Source organism: Heterocephalus glaber, unplaced genomic scaffold (genome assembly GCF_053883595.1).
Source record: "Heterocephalus glaber isolate CG9 unplaced genomic scaffold, H.glaber_assembly_v1.0 deba00001236, whole genome shotgun sequence".
Classification (NCBI taxonomy): domain Eukaryota; kingdom Metazoa; phylum Chordata; class Mammalia; order Rodentia; family Bathyergidae; genus Heterocephalus; species Heterocephalus glaber.
In genome coordinates this window covers 23,234-44,651 of record NW_028258223.1, presented here as the reverse complement: position 1 = coordinate 44,651, position 21,418 = coordinate 23,234, and the positions used below count along the sequence as shown (strand labels likewise).

Below are 21,418 nucleotides of genomic sequence, written 5' to 3'. Positions count from 1 at the left end.
TACTTAGAATCCTGCCCCACACTATCAGTGGCGGTGCCGAAGTGAGCAAACCAGCAGAGGTAGAGCTCTCATATGACTTTCTCCTGCCACCTTTTCTGTGCTATAGAAGAACCAAAACCAAATATAATCAAATTTATGTTTAGTTCAGTGTGATATGAAGGACATTGAAAATGAGGCTTGCTTCTCTTGTTCGACATTGTCCCTTCTGCAAGTAAATATTTTACTCTTTCTCTCATGGTGGTGCTGGAGATTCAGTCCAGGGTCATGTGCCTGCTAAGCAAGTGCTTCACCTCAGAGCCGCACCCCCGACTTTCACACTGCACTCTTCAACAAGCTTCACAGATTGCGATTTAGGAAATTGTTCAGATTTTGGTTTTGTTCTTTTTACTCTCTTACATATGAGAAGTGATAATTTTAGATATGATATATGAATAAACACTGCAAATCAAAGTAGCCTAGAAAATACAGAGTTTGAGAATCTCAGGTGTGACAATTTTGCACTTTAATATTTTCTTTTCTCATCTGCAGCTTTTGCTCTACATCCAGGATAGTGATGATGTTTATGGACTGATAACATTTTTTCCAATGGAAAACCAGAGGATTGAAAGCAGTCCAGGTGAACGATGCTTGTCCTTGACTTTTACAAGACTGGGAGGAGCTAAAGGCGATGTGCGGGTGCTCTATTCTGCACTTTATGTTCCTGCTGGAGCTGTGGAGCCTTTGAGAGCAAAAGATGATGCCTTAAACACATCCAGGGGAAACCGCCTCATTTTCCTGGAGCATAAGACCCAAGTGGCTAGAAAATTACCAATAAGAAATGATGCATTCCTTCAAAATGGGGCCCACTTTCTAGTACAGGTAATTGAGGGTTTAAAATCATCTCAGTTTTGGTCCAAAATTGACCATATATTTATCTGTATGAGTTTGCCAACAGTTATTTTTGCTCTCATTCATATTTTAGATTTTATTTATTATTTAAAGTTATTTAGGGAATCAAAAGAGACTGTGTCACTCCTGAGATGCATAATCTTGAATAAGACAATGGTTATACTAAAATTAGTATTTTTATCAGGTGATATTTTAAATTAACCAGACATGAAGTGTGAATTACATTGTAGTGGATGACATAATGGAGTAACTTTACAAACTTTTATAGCAGGGAGCAAGAGAGAGAGAGTCACCATTCTTTTGAGTTAAGTTGGGAAAATAGGAATGAGGTTTATGGAATAAATATTTTTCACAATAGATGCTACAGGGAAGACATTTCAGAATTTAAAATAGGAAGATGAAAATGGTTTTCTTTTAAATAATAGACTCAAGAAAATATTTCCTTATATGTTAATTGTAGATAGACTCTCTGAAGTTTCAACTAATTAATAAGAAGAAGTAAGGACCCACAACTGTCTCCTTACAGCAGCTCATCACTCTTATTGCCCAACTTCTTATTAACTAAAACATTATTTTTATTATCAAAGTTTAAAGTAGTTGCATTCAGTTCTTATGTTTTCCATGTGCTGATACTGGCTGATTATGAAAATGAGAAAACTATCAAATTAAATAATCAAATTTTGATTAAATACATTTATATAGAATCAGGTAGTATGAGTAGATCCATAAATTTAAAATCTTATTACATTATTCATTTTGTCACCTGAAGTATTATATGCTAAATAAAATATAATATTCCATTAATTTCTTTGAACTATGCCTGCCACATTTAAATTTATTTCATATTTTTGTATAGATTTGTTTTATGATTTGTTATTGCTTTCTCTGGAGTGTCTAACTGTCCCCTTTCTATATTGCCACCCTCTCTCTGCTACTGAGCTCTTCCATCTGTCTTATATGTGTATGTCAAATTATCATGTTTTTTTACACTTCTCTTGCCTGCTTGAGATATTTCTTACTGCATTCTTTAATTTCTTAATCTCTTGCCTTTCCCTTCCTGAACTGTGTTTTAGTTTACTGAGATATACACGTGCAGAAAGGGTACTTAAAGGTCAACCTGCTGGGTGTTTAAGCAGTTTAAGCTGTGAAAATTTATAGTCACATTGATAATTTGGCTTGATTGACACTCTTCAATGAAAATAATTTCTCCAGCACTTGAAAGGTATTGCCTTTTAGCTTCTAGAGTTCCTGATGAAAAATTTGAAGGGAAAAAAAAGATTGACCCTTGAGGTGACTTGCTGTTTACCTATGGAAATTCATTAGAGCTTCTCCTAGGGAGTGTTCCTTGTGCAGCACTCAGCGGGGTGGGCTCTTCCTTCAGAAAGCTTCTGTCTTTCGGAAGCCGAGCTGTTGCTCATTCCTCGTTCCCTGTGCCTTCCAGGAAGACTCTTGGCCAAGGGGCCTAGTGGGTGGCTCATTGAAGGGACATCTGATCTGTCAGAATGTAGCCTTTTTGCAGTGTCCCTGTTCAGAGGGAGGCCTTTGCCCTCTCGCTGACGTCACTAATGGTGGAAGATCCCTATCTTGCTGTTCATTATTATTATTGTCTTGTTGTGTCTCCCGCAAGTGGTTTTGGTATCATGAGTGCTTCTGCCTATGATGACAGTCTCCACCCTGGGGGACCCTTGGATTTCCCATGGACAGCTATGTGTCCAGAACACAGCTTCACTCACAGCTGTGGCCCTCTCCTCCGAGGCCTGTGGAATGCCCTCGTGAGATGCCCGAGAATGCAGGTGGCAGGGACTCTGGATCTGTAAAGTGGAAAAGGGCAGATGGCCAAGCCCAGGCCCAGGGCCCCGTTGAGCAAGAATTAAAGTAACCAGAGTGCTGTCGCCAGAACACACTTAGACATCTAGTTCGACAACTAAACAACAACTTTAAGTTTACCTTTCTACAAAAATCATGCCATAACTCATTTGGTTTCCAAATTGATTCTGTTGAATGGAAAGGCACACTAACTTTACCAGTTCACACTTAGTGTAACTTTTCCCAAATTTTCAAGTGTTTCCGGGACATAACTTGGTGAGTGGTATTTCAGGATTTACTGTAGATTATTTTATTCTGCTCTTGATGCCAGTGCTTTCCTGTATGCTGTTGGTGTCCTATGGATTCTAATGTTCTCATTAGTACCTGCTTAAGGTCATTTGTCACTTCTCAGTGTTCGGTTCTCTCCTCTGTCTCTGCTCTCGCATAGGCTACAACTCATATGAAAAGCAAATCATTAAAACACATGGGATGAGGCAGATATGTTACACTGTTGTTTTGTTTTCACCTGTCCTGGGCATCCTGGCCAGCCATCCAGTCCTGTGATATAAATGAGCGCTGTTGATGCAGAAACATGTTTTTTTCTGGCTAATTTCTTTTCTTGTGTTGCCTCAGAACCAGTTTTTACTGTGGATAGAGATCTCGGTATCTATGCTAATATTAGTAACCTTGCACTTTTAATGTTTTGAAAATATCCATTAGTTCTTTCAAAGTAGCTGCAGAGAATTCTTATATAAAGAAAACTTCATTAAGAACTTTCTAACTTTCTAATTCTGTTTCACTCCACCGTCCTATATAAAAATGCCTGAATTTGCTTCTGATGACCCTTGAAAACTAAGGGGACTTGTGGAAGGATATGATGCCTGAGTTTTGGTGATCTTGGTTGGGAAGTTGCTTGCACCGCTACTTCCAGACTCAGTTCTTTAAATCTCTCCATTCACTTAAGAAACAGAAGGCTCCCACTGCATACAGTTAATGTAACACCAGGGGATAAAAAGGCCTATTAGTCACTGACATGATTCCTTGGGGTTAAAACAGCTGTAGGGTTTGGAGAGCTGGGAGGACCCCAAAGGTTGTGAGGTTTGCATCATGCATAATGGAAGCACAACCCAAGAACAAGAAGTATGAGACTGTGTGGAAAGCTGAATGGGAGTGAAGAAAGGAGAATCCGAGACATGCGGGCCTCATTCTTTGGTAACTCGCTCAGCTAAATCCATCAGTTTGAGATTCAGCTTTTGGCAGGCCTTGGGAGGCCAGTGTGCTGTCCCATAGCACATGATCTGAATGCGAAGAATGATTGTTCATGAGTGAATGGAGCAGTTGGACAGTTGGACTTAGCAGATGCTTAAGGAACCTAGACCAAAAAATGTTTACAGACTAGGAAATAAGCCATGCTGATGTAAAATTGCATTTCTGATCAGTTTGTTTCATAAACTTTGTACAGTTTCTTGTATTTTTCAGAAAATACCACCTCTAGAATTAATTTTACACTTTTTTCTGATAAACATTTCAGCATTACAAAGCCTAATAGAGAGCTCTACAGAGTGGGAGATGTGTCATGTTTCATTAAGTTTATTGCATTTTAACTTAAAATCCCTGTGGTTTTTGCAGTTCTAAAATGATTCTGTATTGCCACATACCTCTAGTGACACTGAGTGTATTGATAAGTTGGATTTTGAAAAGTTAGAATATCTGAGAGGCTGAAGGTTTGTGCTGCATTAGGATTCCTATGGGGCTTGGTTTGTGCTGGAGGGATGAATTGAAAAATGCTAACCATGTAGCTGCTGTGGCTTCAGGTCTATGTCAGGTATGGGGAAAATGCTGATAAGGCTGTAGACCCTCAAAGAGTTTGGCAGGCATGTTAGAAACCCTAAACCTGGTAATAATGACGAACAAGCACTATTTGAAGTTCATAATAAGGCCTATGTTTAATGAGATAGCAGTAGAGCTCCTCAGTGAGACAAAGAGGCCTGGAGAATTCAAGGAAATCTCCATAGAAGACAGGTAGGCTTAGCTGATTATTAAGAGTGTATAGTTTTTGGACTTAGATAATAATAATAATTGAAGATCAGATTGAAAGGGAAAGGCGAATGAGGGAGGAGGAGAACAAAGTTGTCAAGATATCGGTGGCCTTTACCTACATTTACTGTCATCCAGTGCTGGTCAAGGTTTTTCTTAAATTACAAATGTTTTATGCTATCTGTTCTTATTGTTTTATTTGTTTATTATAGTTGGAAACTGTGGTATTGATGAACAGATTTCCCCCAATTCCACTTGTGAGTCCTAGATTTGGGAAAATCCGAAATATTTCCTTACTGGTTACTCCAGCCATTGCAAATGGAGAAATTGGCTTTACTAGCAATCTTCCGATCATTTTGCATGAACCAGAAGATTCTGCGACTGAAGTGGTAAGTAGGCTCTTTATTGTTGATGGAGTTTAATGAGTTTAAGTTATGCATGCCGTGTGTTAGCTTTCTGTGGTTGGGACATAATTCCTAACATAACACAATTTAAAGGAGGAAAGATTTCTTTTGGTTCACAGTTTCAGAGGTTTCAGTCCACAGTTGGCTGGCTCCATTGTTTTTAGGCTGAAGCATCATGGTGGAAAGGCACAAGAGAGGAAAGCTGCTCACATCGTGGCAGCCAGGAAGCAGAGAAGGAAGGCAAGAGCCAGGGAAAGCTATTCCCTTCAACGCACACCCTCAGTGAGCTACTTCCTCCAGCTGGCCCACCTCCTAAGTTACATTCATCTGTGAACTCATCAGTGGGCTGGTCCATCAGCACCCTCGAAATCTCGTCTTAATCCAGTCAAGCCAGCAATCACTTAACTATCACAGCACAGATACTTTCTTGTAGGGTTCCAGTATAAAGTTAATGGATCTTAAAAAGCTTCACCATTTACAGCAGGCCTTCAATATGTAACTTAAACATGTCACTAATGTGTGATTTTTTCCATCATTTTTCCTATATTTGATACAATAAAATTAAAATGAATTGCTCATGGTAAGAGTAGGAGGTTTAAATGGGACTACTTTCAAATAGTCTGCTAACATGTGACAATGATAGAGAACATAAATCAGTATTTTAATGATCAGGTTGTGGTAGCACAGGTATTCTTGACCTGCTGCATATCAGGGGTCCACACACCAGCCTTGGGTAAGACAGCGGTGGCAGCCTTTTGTCCCGTGCTTGATGTTGTAGGCCATAGTGGTAAAGCTGTGAAACGCTGAAACTTTGGAATTTAAAAAATGTATACATGTACATTTTTGCATACACATACAAGCATAGTCACATACAGAGCAGCCCCACACACCTGTTTCAACGTTTTTTAAAATTTTTTTGTATTAAATTCTTTTATTGGTACATTGTAGGTATACAACACAATTACATTTCTCATTGGGAATTGTACCTTTATATAATGCATCTTGGTTCTTATTTTTTCCCCATTCCTAGCCCTCCCTTCACACCCTCCACCCTTCCCTATTTACAAAGACTTTATTTCCACTTTTTCCATTTCTCATCATTTTTTCCTTTCCCCTCTTTCCTTTCCCCTGCCCCTCCCACTACCCCTACCCCTTTGGACCTTTTCTTCCTATTTTACATTATCAATTATTCATTCTAATCATTGGTACATTTTAGGTATACAATATAATGACATTCATCATTGGAAATTTGCACCTTTACATAGTCTCTCTTGGTTCTTGTTTTTCGCCTTTGCCCAGCCCTCCCTTCAACCCCTCCAGCCCTCCCTATTTACAAAGATTTTGTTCTTATTTTTCCATTTTCTCCTATTAATCCCATTCCCTTCTATCCTTTCCCCTAGCCCTCCCACTTCCTTCCCCTTTGCCCCTTTTCTTCCTATTTCACATTACCTATTATACATTTAGTCCTTATTTACACTTTCAGTTTCTCACACCAGAGAAACTATTCGGTATTTACACGTGTGTCCTATTGATTTCACTTAAGAGTATTGCCTCAATGTGCATCCACTTAGCTATAAATGTCTCTAATTTGTCATTTTTTATGGCTGAGTAGTACTCCATTTTATTAAAAAACCACATTTTCTTGATCCAGTCTCCAGTTGATGGGCATTTGGGCTGTTTCCAAGTTTTAGCTATTACAAACTGCACTGCTATGAACATGGGTGCACATATATCACTGTGGTATGATTCTTTTAATTCTTTGGGGAAGATCCCCAGTAGTGGAATAGTGGGGTCAAATGGGACTTCCAGTCCTAGTTCTTTGAGGTATCTTCATACTGATTTCCACAGTGGTTGCACCAGTCAACAGTCCTACCAGCAGTGGAGCAGGGTTCCTCTTTCCCCACAGCCCCGCCAGCATTTGTTATTGGTTGATTTCATGATAGCAGCCATTCTTTCTGGGGTGAGGTGGAATCTCAGTGTTGTTTTCATTTGCATCTCTCGAATGACCAGTGATGTTGAACATTATTTCATGTATTTATTTGCTATTTCTACTTCTTTATCTGAGAAATGTCTTTTAATTTCTGCTGCCCATTTTTGGATTGAGTCTTGAAATTTGGGAGGTCTGATCTTTTTATGTTCTTTATAGATTGGAGATAGTAGACCTTTGTCTGAGGAAGAGCCGGTGAAGATTTTTTCCCACATTGTGGGTTGTCTCTTCACCCTGCTGGTGGTTTCTCTTGCTGTGGAGAAGCCTTCTAATAAGAAGAGATCCCATTTGTTGATTGTTTGTGCTAGTTCACGGGCAACTGAGATTTTGTTCATAAAATGTTTTCCTAAGCCGATGTCCTCAAGGGTTCTACCTAACCTCTGTTCCACCTGGTTCAGAGTTTCTATTTTAATATTTAGATCTTTAATCCATTTTGATTTTAGTTTAGTGCATGGTGAGAGATACAGGTCTAGTTTTAATCTTTGGCAAGTTGAAACCCAATTTTTCCAGCACCATTTATGAAAGAGGCTATCTTTCCTCCAGTGAGAGTGTTTGGCTCCTTTGTCGAAGATGAGATGGCTGAGTGTGTCTGATGCTGTTTCTGCATCTTCTAATCTGTTCCACTGGTCCTCACGCCTGTTTCTTTGCCAGTACCATGCTGTTCTTATCACAGTAGCTTTGTAGTAGAGTTGCAGGTTGGGGATTGTGATACCCCCTGCCATGTCTCTGTTACCTAGAATTGCTTTTGCTATTCTGGGTCTCTTCTTTTTCCAAATGAAGTTTTGGATTGTTTTCTCAAGGTCTATGAAGTATGCTGCTGGGATCTCAATTGGAATTGCATTAAATCTATTTAGCAGTTTTGGAAGTATGGCCATTTTCACTATATTAATCCTTCCTACCCAGGAGCAGGGGATGTCTTTCCATTTTCTGATATCATCTTCAATCTCTCTTTTCAGAGTGCCACAGTTTTCAGAGAAGAGGTCTTTGATTTCTTTTGTTAGGATGATTCCTAGGTATTTCAGTTTTTTGGATGCTATTGTGAAAGGAATTATTTGCCCTATTTCTCTCTCAGTGAGTCTGTCATTTGTGTAGAGGAAAGCCACTGATTTTTGTGTGTTGACCTTGTAACCAGCTACTTGACTGAATTTGGTTATTAAGTCTAGAAGACTTTTGGTGGAGTTCTTGGGGTCTTCTATATAGAGTATCATGTCATCTGCAAATAATGACAATTTGACTTCTTCATTTCCTATCTTTATTCCTTTTATTTCTTTCTCTTGTCTGATTGCCATGGCTAATGTTTCCAGAACTATATTGAACAAGAGTGGTGATAGTGGACATCCTTGTCTTGTTCCTGATTTGAGTGTGAAGGATTTCAGTTTTTGACCATTTAGTATGATATTGGCTGTTGGTTTTTCATAGATGGCTTCTATCAGTTTGAGGTAGAGACCATCTATTCCAATTGTTTGTAGGTGTTTTTTTTTATCATAAATGCATGTTGGATTTTGTCAAATGCTTTTTCTGCATCTATGGAGATAATCATATGGTTTTTGTCCTTGGCTCTATTGATATAGTGTATTACATTAATTGATTTTCGTATATTGAACCATCCCTGCATCCCTGGGATGAATCCCACTTGATCAGGGTGTATGATCTTCTTGATGATCTTCTGCATTCTGTTTGCCAGTATCTTATTAAGGATTTTTGCATCTATGTTCATTAGTGAGATGGGCCTATAGTTGTCTTTTTCAGTTGGGTCTTTTTCTGCTTTGGGGATCAAGGTGGTGCTTGCTTCCAGGAATGAATTTCGGAGTATTGCTTCCCTTTCAATTTCATTGAAGAGTTTAAACAGTAGTGGCAGCAGTTCCTCTCTAAATGTCTTGTAGAATTCAGCAGTGAAGCCATCAGGGCCCAGGTTATTCTTAGCTGATAAGTTTTTAATTACATTTTCAATTTCATTGGTTGATATTGGGTTGTTCAGAATTTTTAGGTCTTCTTCATTCAACTTTGGTAATTCATATGCATCTAGGAATCTGTCCATTTCTTCTGTGTTGTCCATCTTATTGGTGTATAGGTTCTGGAAGTAGGTATTGATGATCCTCTGGATTTCTGCTGGGTCTGTTGTAGTTTCACCCTTTTCATTCCTAATTGCATGGATTTGGGCCTTTTCTTTCCTTTTTCTGACAAGGTTGACTAAAGGTTTATCAATTTTGTTGATTCTTTTGAAGAACCAACTCTTGGCTTCATTGATTTTTTTTTTGTATTGTTCTGTTAGTCTCCATTGCATTGATTTCTCCTCTGATCTTTATAATTTCTTCCCTTGTATGAGCTTTGGGGTTGTCCTGCTCTTCTTTTTCTAGAAGCTTGAGGTTCAGCATCAGGTTGTTTCATTGGGCTCATTCTGTTTTCCTAATCTGCGTATTCACTGCTATGAATTTCCCTCATAAGACTGCTTTCATTGTGTCCCATAGATTCCGATATGTTGTATTGTCATTGTCATTTAATTGAAGGAACTGTCTGATTTCTTCTTTAATTTCCTCTGTGACCCATTGGTTATTCAGAAGTGTGTTGTTCAATTTCTACGTGCTTAGGAAATTTTTTGAGTTTCTTTTGCTATGGATCTCCAATTTCATCGCACTATGATCTGATAATATACAGGGGATAACTTCAATTCCTTTACACTTACTTAAACATGTTCTGTGTGTGAGTATGTGGTCTATTTTGGAGAATGCACCATGTGCAGCTGAGAAGAATGTGTATTCTGATTTTGTGGGGTGGAAGACTCTGTAAACATCTGTTAAGTTCATTTGTTCAAGAGTTCAATTGAGTTCTAGTATTTCATTACTTATTTTTAGTCTAGTTGATCTATCTATTTGTGACAGTGGGGTGTTGAGGTCCCCCACTACAATGGTATTAGTGCATATATGGCTTTTCATGTCCGTTAGTATTTGTTTTATATAGTTGGGTGCACAAGTGTTTGGTGCATAGATATTTATGATCATCATCTCTTCCTCTTGGATTCTTCCCTTTACAAGGATGTAGTGTCCTTCTTCATCTCTCTTAATTAGTGTTGGTTTGAAATCTACTTGATCTGCCAAGAGGATAGCTACTGCTGCTTTTTTTCGGGTTCCTGTCACATGCAGTATTGTTTTCCACCCTTTAACTTTCAGTCTATGAGTTTCCTTTTGAATTAAGTGTGTTTCTTGTATGCAGCATATTGTTGGATTTTGCTTCTTGACCCATTCTGCCAGTGTACTTCTTTTGATGGGTGAATTGAGACCATTAACATTGATGGTTATAACTGAAACGTATTGACTTGTCATTGCCATGACCTTTTCTTTTTGTTGGGTTGTCCCCCTTTACATTTAATTTCTTGTCATGCCAGATGGGTTCATTCTGCTTTGCTTCCTGGGGTTGTGTTCCTCAATGTCTGTTCCCAGGATATTGTGTAAAATTCTTTGGAGTGCTGGTTTGGTATTCACGAATTTCCTAAGGTGCTCTTTGTCATGAAAGTATCTTATTTCTCCATCCATTTTGAAAGATAGATTTGCAGGGTACATCAATCTGGGTTGGAGGCTGTTTTCTTTTAGGGCTTGGAATACGTCACTTCAAGCTCTTCTTGCCTTGATGGTTTGCATTGAGAAGTCTGCTGTGATTCTGATGGGCTTTCCTTTGTATGTGATTTGTTTCTTTTCTCTGACTGCTTGGAGAACTTTGTTCTTCTGTTGAGTTTCTGGAATCTTAACAATTATATGCCTATGTGTAGATTTTTTTTGATCAAGGCTATTTGGAGTCCTATATGCCTCACTTATGTATATGTCAAGCTCTTTTCCCCTGCTTGGGAAGTTTTCTGCCATTATTTCTGTGAAGAGATTTTTTATGTCATCTGCACTCTCTCCTGTTTCTTCATTGAGCCCAATCAGTCTTATGTTATTCTTTTTTGCATCATCTAGCAGCTGCTGGATTGATTTCTCATGTTCCCTTATAATTTTGAAGCAATTTTTCTTTTCCTGGTCACTAATTGCAATCTTATCTTCTATATCTGCAATTCTGTCCTCACACTGGCTCATTCTGCTGTGTAGACTTTCAATGGAGTTTTTCACATCCTGGAAATCTATTTGCATCTGTTTTATGGATTCCATTTGTTTCTTATGTTGGGATTCCATCATGTTCCTGAGCTCCTCTCTAGATTTATTAATCATGTCTTGCAGTAGGGGCACAATTTCTCCTGTTATCTGAGAAATTATTTCTGATTTCATTTTTTCCAGATCCCCTTTTGTTGCCAGTTCATTGGGTCCAGGTGGTTGAGTATCAGAGTGTTCCATCTCATTTCCCTTTGGGGTTGCTGTAGGTGATCTGGAAGTCTGGTTTTGAGACTTACTTATGTGTTTTCTCATTTCGACTGGGGCAGGGGGCTGTTAGCGCCTGCACGTATTACCTCCTCTGAGCTGGGAGATGTGGGATGGGGGCCTGGAGGAGCAGTAGGGATGGTGACCCCAAAGCCCTTTCCTGTGGGCTGTGAGCAGCTGGAGGGTTGGTGGCCGGGAAACCCCTTCCTCTGGACCAGGAGCAGTGGGATGGTGGCTCAGAAGACCCTCCCTCTGGGCTGGGAGCGGTGGAAGGGATGGTGGCCCGTAAGCCCCTTCCTCTGGGCCAGGAGCAGCGAGACAGAAGGTGGCCCAAAAGCCCTTTCCTCTGGGCTGGGAGCAGCGGGAGGGATGGTGACTTGGAAGCCCCTTCCTCTGGACCAGGAGCAGTGGGACAATGGCTCAGAAGCCTCTACCTCTGGGCCGGGAACAGTGGGACTCAGTACCTTGGTCTGGTGGTCTGGTGTCCTCTGCGCCTTGGTAATGTGGAATCAGGTGGCTGCCTGTCTGCAGTGGGGTGATCCGGTGTCTTCCGCGTGACTCAGGACCTCGGTAGGGCGTGCACAGACCTGCCTGTCTGCAGCGGGCTGATTCGGCATGTTCCGTGGGACTGGGGACCTCGGTAGGGCGTGGGCAGACCTGCCTGTCTGCAGTGGGGTGAATCGGCATCTTCTGCCTGACTCAGGACCTTGGTAGGGCATGCACAGACCTGCCTGTCTGCAGCGGGCTCTGTTTCAACTTTTCCCCAAGCTTCCACCTATCAATGGACAGCTCTGTCCTTCTGCCTTACTAATCCATGGGCCACAATCTGTCTGAGACCCTGTCTAAGCCCTGCACACTTAGATTTGATTTAAATTGGGTTGCAACTTAGACTAGGAATAAGGAGAGTTTGTCATCAAAGCCTCACATCTGAATATGCAGTTTCCTTTGTTTGTATATTAGATTCTGTAAATGGGCAAAAAAACCCCATTTTTGGCCCTGGGATTTAGCTCAGTGGCATGTGTCTGCGTGGCAGCTCAAGGTCCTGAGTTCGTTCCCTGGTACCACAAAACAAAAAAGAAAAAACCCATTTTTCAAAATAGTTGTGATTTTCCATATTTCTTAAACTGTTTTCTTCAAAAACTAAAAAGCATTTGTTTGTTCTTTTTTATTTTCATTAAAGTTTATTGGTACATTTTAGGTATAAAATACAGTTACATTCCTCTTTGGGATCTTGTATCTTTACATGGTGTATCTTAGTTCTTATTTTTAGCATTTGTTCTTAAAAGTGTGAGTTGGTTGTTTTTAATCTTATAAATCTATGCATTTACCCTTTCAGCCTTTTCCTTTGAGAAAACTTAACTTTTAGGAAAAGTTTGGGGCTCCTTAGATCTGTATTCTTCCTCTCTTAGGAAATAGCATTAAAACTAAGAGTTTCCCTTTTTTCTCTTTGACTATATGCATTCCCCAGGTGGGCTAGGGTCAGCCCGGTGTTAGTCTTCTTGTCTCCCCTGAGAATCTTACTTGGCTCACTGGTCTCAGTTTCTGACCATGAGTAGAAGAATGGTCAGGGGTGAACATATTTGTGCGTGTCCCAAGATGAAGTGTGTCAAAAGGCAAAGAAAAAGAATGATGGCTCTTTTAGGAGCATAAAATAGCATATCTAACATTATTTGTTTCATTGAAAAGACTTCATTGCGATCGATAGTGAGCCTTTTAAATTGTATATATTTAAAGTGTAGTACATTTGAACAAAACTGCCAAGTTGGATTTAAGAATTAGCACCCATTTATGTAGCTCATACTGCGAAGAGACAGTATTCTAGAAGCTTTATTTAAACTATCTCTTGACCTCATACTAAGCTTGCAAACTTGGGAATCATTAGCTTCAGTACGCACCAGAAAATCAAAATCATATTAAATATCTTGCCCAGGGTAACCAGGAGCCATGCTACAATATCTGATTTTATTTTTGCTGTGTATATAGTATTGATTAGAAATGTTTTCTTATTTTACTGCCTGTCACTTTAGGATGCATTTCATATAACATAATTTTCTAGTTTTAATTATAAAAGTTAGTTTTTCAGTTTACATTTTGATATTATTGCTTTCTTTTCCAGAGAATCTCTGATGGAAAATTATTCTTTAAGCAGGGTTGCTGTTTTTCATGATTCCGTGGCTTTCCAAGTCTCACATGTTTTTGTGTGGGAGTGACCTTATAAATAAATTTGATCAGCAAAACTAAAAAACGTATCTTAAATTGTCTTCATGGTTAGAGAGGGTCTCTTCAATTGTCTTTTTGATGTTATTTAATAGTTTATGTCTCTGGAGTCCACATATCCACCTGATGATACTGGATGCATGGAATGCATTGAGCATATATTTTAGCAGAAATTGTTCTGTGTGTTTGTTTTGCTTTGTTTTTATAAAGTATACATTTCTCTGCATCGGGATAGAACTGATGGCCAGGCTACTGTCTATTGGAGTTTGAAGCCCTCAGGCTTTAACTCACAAGCAGTCACCAAGGATGATATCAGTCCCTTTAATGGTTCTGTTGTATTTTTATCTGGTCAAAGTGACACAACAATCAACATTACTGTCAAAGGCAATGACATACCAGAAATGAATGAAACTGTAACACCTTCTCTAGACAGGTAATAATCCACCTAGGTACTGTTTAGTAGCCTTTATATGTTTGAGTTCTCTTAAATAATTTTGTTTTTGTTTTAATTGTTTTCTCTATATGAAATTAAAAAAATCAAATAGTGTTATGCTGACTTTTGTTATTTATTGATGGCTTCTGGTTAGTCTATGAATGTTATATCTTTCAGTAAACTTTTACCTTGCTATTTGTCATGAAGGAGCATTAGAGAATTTATGGGGAGTATCAGATATATTTGAAGCATGGTCAGTACATTTCAATATTTTAAAAAGGCAGGAAAACATCCAAAATGGTTTCATTTTCAACAGAGGAGAGGATCAGAGCTTTCTTGGATAAAAAGAAAGCATTACTCTTCATTATTTTTCCTTTGAATTTAAAGACTAATGCCTATTTTTTAGACAGCTAAAAATTACATAAATTTGAAGGGTACTTTTCAGTTATACAAGAAGTTACTTAGAATTCCTTGGAGACAATGTACTTTATGTTACTATCGCAATCTCTGAAGAGAGTTTTTCCCCAATAATTTAGAAAATCATTTTTTAAAACAAAAAACTACTGTTTAATTGATGTTAATGATTTTTAAAAATCAAAACCAAAGTTGTCTTGTGTGGACCTCATTGTATTGATACTGATACAGATTAGAGGAGGTTACTGTGAGGTGAAGATGTTGCAGACTTCATATTTAGAAAGAGTAAAATTCACGGGTAAATGAGCTGTTTTGTACTATATTCTTCCAGTACTAAGTGATTAAAAATTACTTTATATAATTGTTGGACCTTTCTATATCCTATTACCAGTCTTTATTAGGTTTTATTTCTATGAAGGTGTTTTGTCTGAACACATTTTAAAACCTGATGAGTAGTTGTTCTTTTATTTTTATGTGAAGAAAAATATAGACTGCAGAGAACAAATCTATTGGATGACCACGATTTATTTTGTTCTCAGGACCACATTATGTTTACTTTCTCCCTTCCATGAAAAGTAAAACAAAAACAAAACAGAAAAACCAAAAAATGAAAACCAAATATCATGCACACACAGTTCAAATGACATGGGCCTAGTATACTTTTTATACCTTTTTTTGGTACCAGGCATCGAATTTGGGACCTTGCGCTTGTGAGGCAGGCGGCAGAACCACTGAGCTAAATCTCTGGCCTAAATTTTCTTTGTACCTTTTTTTTTTTTTGCCTAGTATACTTTTTAGATGTCATCTTAAGAAAAGATATTTTATATGAGGAAAAAATCAGTGAAATGTAAAGTAAACTGAAAATTATTTTTTTATGTATGTCCTTTTTGCCTTACATTAGGTGTGAATACCTACTAAGTCAGTGAACAATCTTGAAGAAAATTACAGAAAAATTGAGTGATTATAAACCAAAAGCAATACATAAAAACTTTGGTCCTTCAGCCAAGAGTTTTTGCTCTCAATTGAATGTTTAATTATTTAAATCATGCTTTTGCAAATTCATAGTGACTTTTCATATTTTTTCAAGTAGTCATTTTTATCACATCATGTAAACATTTGAAATTAAAATGAAAATGATTTAAAAGTTCTATTTTCTTTTCCTTCCTCCCTTCCTTCCGCCCTTCTTTCCTTCTTTCCTTCCTCCTTTCTTTTTTCTCTCCTTTTTTGCTTTTACTCTTTTCTCTTTCTCTCCTATGGAGTTAAAAATGGTACGCAAGGAGTACAAATTCTAAGGTAGAAAATTTTAGAAATTATTGATTCTTTTTAAATAAGAAGAAATTGATTAAAATATATTGAAATGTCTTAATTCTGTTTGTAACTATTGCATGAAGAAGAATAAAGAAATTATGCTTCAGTGTCCAAAGATTTACTTAAATGAATGTGAGAATAATGTCTGATTTGGAAGTGCCTATTATATCAAAACTTTTTAATTTTTGCAAAATTTTAACAAAAGTGAAGCAATGAGTGGTTGTGTGATTACAATGAAGCAATACAATGTTGCAACAAAAATAATAACACTATTGCAATACAGTTCATAATCTTCTTTTAATGTCAAGTGAAATTGTTTATATACCAACTAAGTACTGTATATCCAAAAGTTGCCTTCCTACTAAACAATTTATGGTACTTCTAATACTATACCACTTGAAAAGATTCTGTTTAATTTTTTCCAAATCAGAAACAATTTCATTATACCAGATTATTTTAGAGAAATGTAATTAATTAAATGTAATTGGTATATAAGCCATTATTTTTAAATGGTATATCTGACTGTAAAAATTAAGCTCATAATCTTTACATTTTGACATGGGGTTCCAAAGGCTTATTTGAAAATGAAATAAATTGGATATTTGAAAACATATTTAGATTTCCTGATAAAGTTTTAATTAAAAGTTATATTTTATAACTTTTTGGATGCATTCATGTGTAAACAATGAAAGGCACAGATTTCTGTGCTTACAGAGATTTGATTTTACTAACTCGGGACAACTGGCTCTGGATCTGAGGATGGAATTTCTTAAAACCTAATCAAAGCCACTAAGTGATTATAAGCAGGGCTGAATGAAATCTGCTCAGCTGCTGTGGTCTGAGAGCCTGTAAGGTGCTTGGCAGGCAGTGCTTGGAGGAGGCCAGGAAAGGAATGCTGTGAATGGGTCTTGGCACTCTGGCTGCCATAGGGTCATCTTCCCTAAGTGGGGACTGTGAGCAGTTGTCAATAGCAAAGAGCCCTGTGCCCAGTTTCCATAACATGAAGATTACTGGCTCTCGGGAAAGAAAGAAAGAAAGGCTTTCTGTAGCTTTATTTTTACCCTGCCACTCTATGTTTCTAGCAGTATTCGTGAGATTTTGGCAAATGGTGCTTTCACCTCCTTTGCCCCCTCCCACAATTCTTTCTGTATTGACAGGGTAGAGACTGAAAGATTTGTCGGTGCATTTTGGGTAAGTGCACAAAGTAATGGCTTGTTTTTGGTGATTTGACATTTTTGTTGTGCTAGTGATTGTTTTTGGACAGACTGCTGTTCTGCATGATCACGTCTTGAGAAATTTTTCTTGTCCACTTGCCTGTGCATGCCTGTGTGTAGCTTTATTTTCTAATGCTAACAGGGACTTTTATGAAGTTTTTAGGTTATTTGGTCCTAAGAGTTGTAAAATATGAATACATTTTAAATGCTTGATAAAATTTTTGAGAATTAGTTATCAAATATTTTGAGGAATTTAAAACTGTAAATCTCCGTATAGCTTACACATAACCTAGAGCACAATCATTGTGCTTTATTGTGGAATATTTTATGTATAACAAAGAATTAGCAATGAATAACTTAAACTCTTCTATTGCTTTTATGAATGTAGCTAAGCAATTTTGCTTTTATCAGAGTGTTAAATATATAGAACTTTGCAGAATTTGCATTTTATATATCGGTAGCATATTTTAAGAAAGTTTTAAAATAAATTCATTTGTTTAATGCCCATATTTTACATTTTGATCCAGCTTTCATGTCTACATAAGCTAAATGTGGACAGGAAATTTTAATTAGGATAGTGATATATGTGAAATATAGGCAGATTTGCTTTGAAAATTGTATGACAGAATTAGCAATATAAATAATTGTCCTTTTATTTGAATTATCTCATCTGTCGTCACTGGCATGCTAGGGTTGGTTGTCAGCTTTCCAAAAGCTAAGGAATTATGTTATTTATTATGTAGGAACTGAGCTGACCGTTCTCCATGTTCCTACATTTTAATTGTGACTTTGAGGTCTGATCATGAATAGTTTGTGGTTCAATAGGAAGTCACATTTGGAAAGATTTAGACCTGGTTGCAGGATTGAAAATTCTTAAGAGCTTGCTGGCCTTTACACCCTCAGAACCACATAGTTTCTTTGATCATTCCAATTCTACACTGAGGATAAAAGCCAGAACTTTAAAAAAAATTAGTATGTTCTTTTGAGACACATTTATAAATTGTTATAGCATGTTATGCATCACAGACCCATTTTATTTCTTTCTTCCGTATATGTCTTACATTAAAAGAAAAAATGTATGAGGTTAAAAATTGAGGCATAAGAAGGGATCTGAAAGCCACAAAATATACTTCAAAACCTACTTATGATTGTGTTTATTTTTTATTGTGGCTTGCTTTAGCTTGTATAGTTATTTTACCTAATGTGTATATAACTTTAGTCAGTCAATATAATCTTATGTAATGAGATTTTAAAAGAAATTCCAATGTATGTAAAATTAAAAGTTTGGTTTTAAAATATTTTCTAACTACATATTACAGATTAAATATTTCTAAAACTGGAATAAAATCTGTAAATTTTGATAAGCTATAAATATCTACAGCTTTTGGGTATTATATTGGTTTACATATGCAGTGTTTATTTCATTCAAATGAAAAAAGATTTAATGAAGCCAAAATTAGGTTTTCCACAAGGTTATGAGTAAAACTGTGTGTCTTAAGTGATTCACTTTAAAGTTTAATTTCTAATCACCTTTCTTTTAATTACTTGAAAGGCTTGTGAATGGCCTTTGGTGCCTGCAGATTTCAGAAGTAAGACTACTGCTAACAAGTGCCTTCTGCCCTCTGACTTCCAGGGCTAATGTAGAAAATGAGGTGCTGAAATCTGGGTATACTAGCTGTGACCTAATTATTTTGGAAAATGATGATCCTGGGGGAGTTTTTGAATTTTCTCCTGCTTCCAGAGGACCCTATGTTATACATGTAAGTATTAAACTTCATTCTGTGTTCACCACTTCAGAGGAATGATGTAGAAGGACTTGCACTTTTGTGATTTTTTTTTTAAGGAAGGAGAATCTGTAGAACTCCACATTATTCGATCCTGGGGAGCTCTTGTAAAGCAGTTTCTGTACTACCGAGTAGAGCCAAGAGATAGCAATGCATTCTATGGAAACATGGGGGTCCTGGAATTCAAACCCGGGGAAAGGGAAATAGTGATCACCTTGCTCTCAAGACTGGATGGCATTCCTGAGGTACTGGATTGCATTTTTCCTTTGTGTTTTATGGAAGGTTGGTAGTATCTGGTATATCATGAAATAAATATTTTGAACATTGGCAAGAAGACATAAGAAGGGACAGGTACCCATGTTTGGAAAATTAGATAGACTCTCTAATTAGAAAGGTGTATTTTTATCCTCCAGAAAGAAATAACTAAACCCACCAAACAGTGAGACTGTGTGGGATCAGTTAAGTTTTATTTATGATCAGCCTTATTTTATGTGATCTTTATTGACTAAATTTTTAATGGTGTGGCTTTGCACTAAGTTTGCCAGTGGATTTAAGTTTTAATCAGGTACCGTATGGTACCATTATGTTTATACACCAATGCACAGCTGACTGTAGATTGTCAGCAACATGACCCTAACTTCTTGCCATTTTAGAAAAGTGTCAGTGTTCATCTTTTTCCTTTTTGGATAATGTACTCTTATCCCGATATATTTTAATTGATAGGGGAATGTTAAAAATATTTCTAGGAATAATATCAGCTCTTTTGCCTTTTTAGGCATTGTGTGTTTCTGAAAAACTGAACATATTCCTATTGTCAAATACCTGCATATTTTACTTGTGAAAATGTCTTTGCATTTTCTCATCTGACCTGTTCATCTTAGCTGGATGAGTACTACTGGGTGGTCCTCAGCAGCCACGGTGAAAGGGAAAGTGAGTTGGGAAGTGCCACAGTTGTTAACATAACAATTCTAAAAAACGACGACCCTCATGGAGTTATAGAGTTTGTTTCTGACGGTCTCAGTGTGATGATAAATGAAAGCAAAGGAGACGATATCTACAGTGGTAATTTATTGTTTCTTATGTTTTATTTCCATCTACTGAATAGGAAATGAATCATGTTTTTAATTCATTTCTTCAGCAGTTCTTTTCATTTGCCCATCGTGCTTTAGCAATTACAAGTAGTATAGAAATTGGTCTTTTTAAAACTCATACTTAGGATTGCTGTTTCTGTTTCTTACAAAGTGTTGGAAAGACACTGATGATTTCAGTTAATCATATGTAATATAGTTCGAACACCCAGGGATGAATCAAGTCCAATAAGTTGGAAAAACATGCAAAGTAAGTGCCACTGCTAGTAAACTATTTCAGTGGCAGAAAATGAGAAATATTTTACTTTTAAAGCAGTTCATGGTGAGAAAATCACTCTGGGTGGGCAAGTGAAGCTTCCTTTAAAGGCCTTCAGCATTTAGGGTCCTCTATAGGACCTCATTGTATTTGCACCAAACTGACCACTCTTCTGTCCCTGTGCCACATGACTCTTAAATTCCACATGGTGATGGAAAAGCTTAAGTCTATTTTTTTATTAATCATTTAACTGCTGAAGGATGACTAGGCTACTATATTTTTATATGAGCCTTGGAGAATGTGCTGAACAAATAATTGGCTTTTATTGAAAAGAGGTGTCATTTTTATTTTGAGCAATTTCTTTACTTGTTTTTAAGTTTGGTATATGGGTTCATATTTATTATAATTTATGTTTGTACTTCATAGCTGTTTATGGTGTAATAAGAAATCCAGGCAACTTTGGTGACGTTAGCATATCATGGGTGATTAGTCCTGACTTTACACAAGATGTATTTCCTGTGCAAGGGACTATTTTCTTTGGCGATCAGGAATTTTCAAAAAGTATCACCATATACTCCCTTCCAGATGAGGTAAATGTTGTACTTGTCACTCTCCACTTTTCTTATTTTAGTTGCTTAGTGTTTTTTTTTTTTTTTGGTACCAGGGATCGAACTCAGGTCCTTGTGCCCACGCAGCAGGTGGCAAAACCACTGAGCTAAATCCCTGGCCTATTGCTTATTATTTTTAATTAAGTAATTAAATACATGGTAATAGACTCTGTGATGAAGAACTCAGACATGACAGTGTCTCACTACAAGGCGAAAGGACAATGTTTTTTGGGCTCCCTGAGCGCGTGTTTCACTGTTAGAACTGACAGTGGTCAGTGACACACTCATGTGTCAAATATCAGGGACTCAGAGTTGGGGGAGAGGTGTAGCCTTTGCTTGTACTTAAGCTCTTTGAAGAAAGGCCGTTTACCGTGCTCAGAGTCAGGACTCTGGGCTGTGGGGATCACAATCCCAGGTGGGGTTTCATCTCCTGACAGTAGAGAGAAACAAGTTGGAAACTGGAGAATACGCTTTTCTCAAGGAGGCAGCACTTAGATCAGCCTTGAAGGCCTCTTCCTCAAAAGACACAGTTCGGGCACTTTGTTTTTAGGATGGGAAGAGGACTATTTCATGTGCATGCTGTGAAAGAGAAACTGTCCACAGGGCCTCATGTAGGCTCCGTGGGCGC

At 37.5% G+C, this 21,418-nt stretch overlaps 1 long non-coding RNA gene across 2 annotated transcripts; it reads left to right on the top strand.

The window, feature by feature from the left end:
* Positions 1 to 13,928: 13,928 nt before the first annotated feature.
* On the top strand, positions 13,929 to 21,365 carry LOC147828179 (uncharacterized). 2 transcript variants are annotated; one of them, XR_015451195.1, is made up of 3 exons: positions 13,929 to 14,118; positions 18,688 to 18,814; positions 21,341 to 21,365. It is a non-coding gene; the product is annotated as an uncharacterized LOC147828179 (long non-coding RNA). The 2 variants fall into 2 exon arrangements; XR_015451196.1 differs by lacking the exon at positions 21,341 to 21,365 and adding an exon at positions 18,898 to 18,935.
* The last annotated feature ends 53 nt before the right edge of the window (positions 21,366 to 21,418 follow it).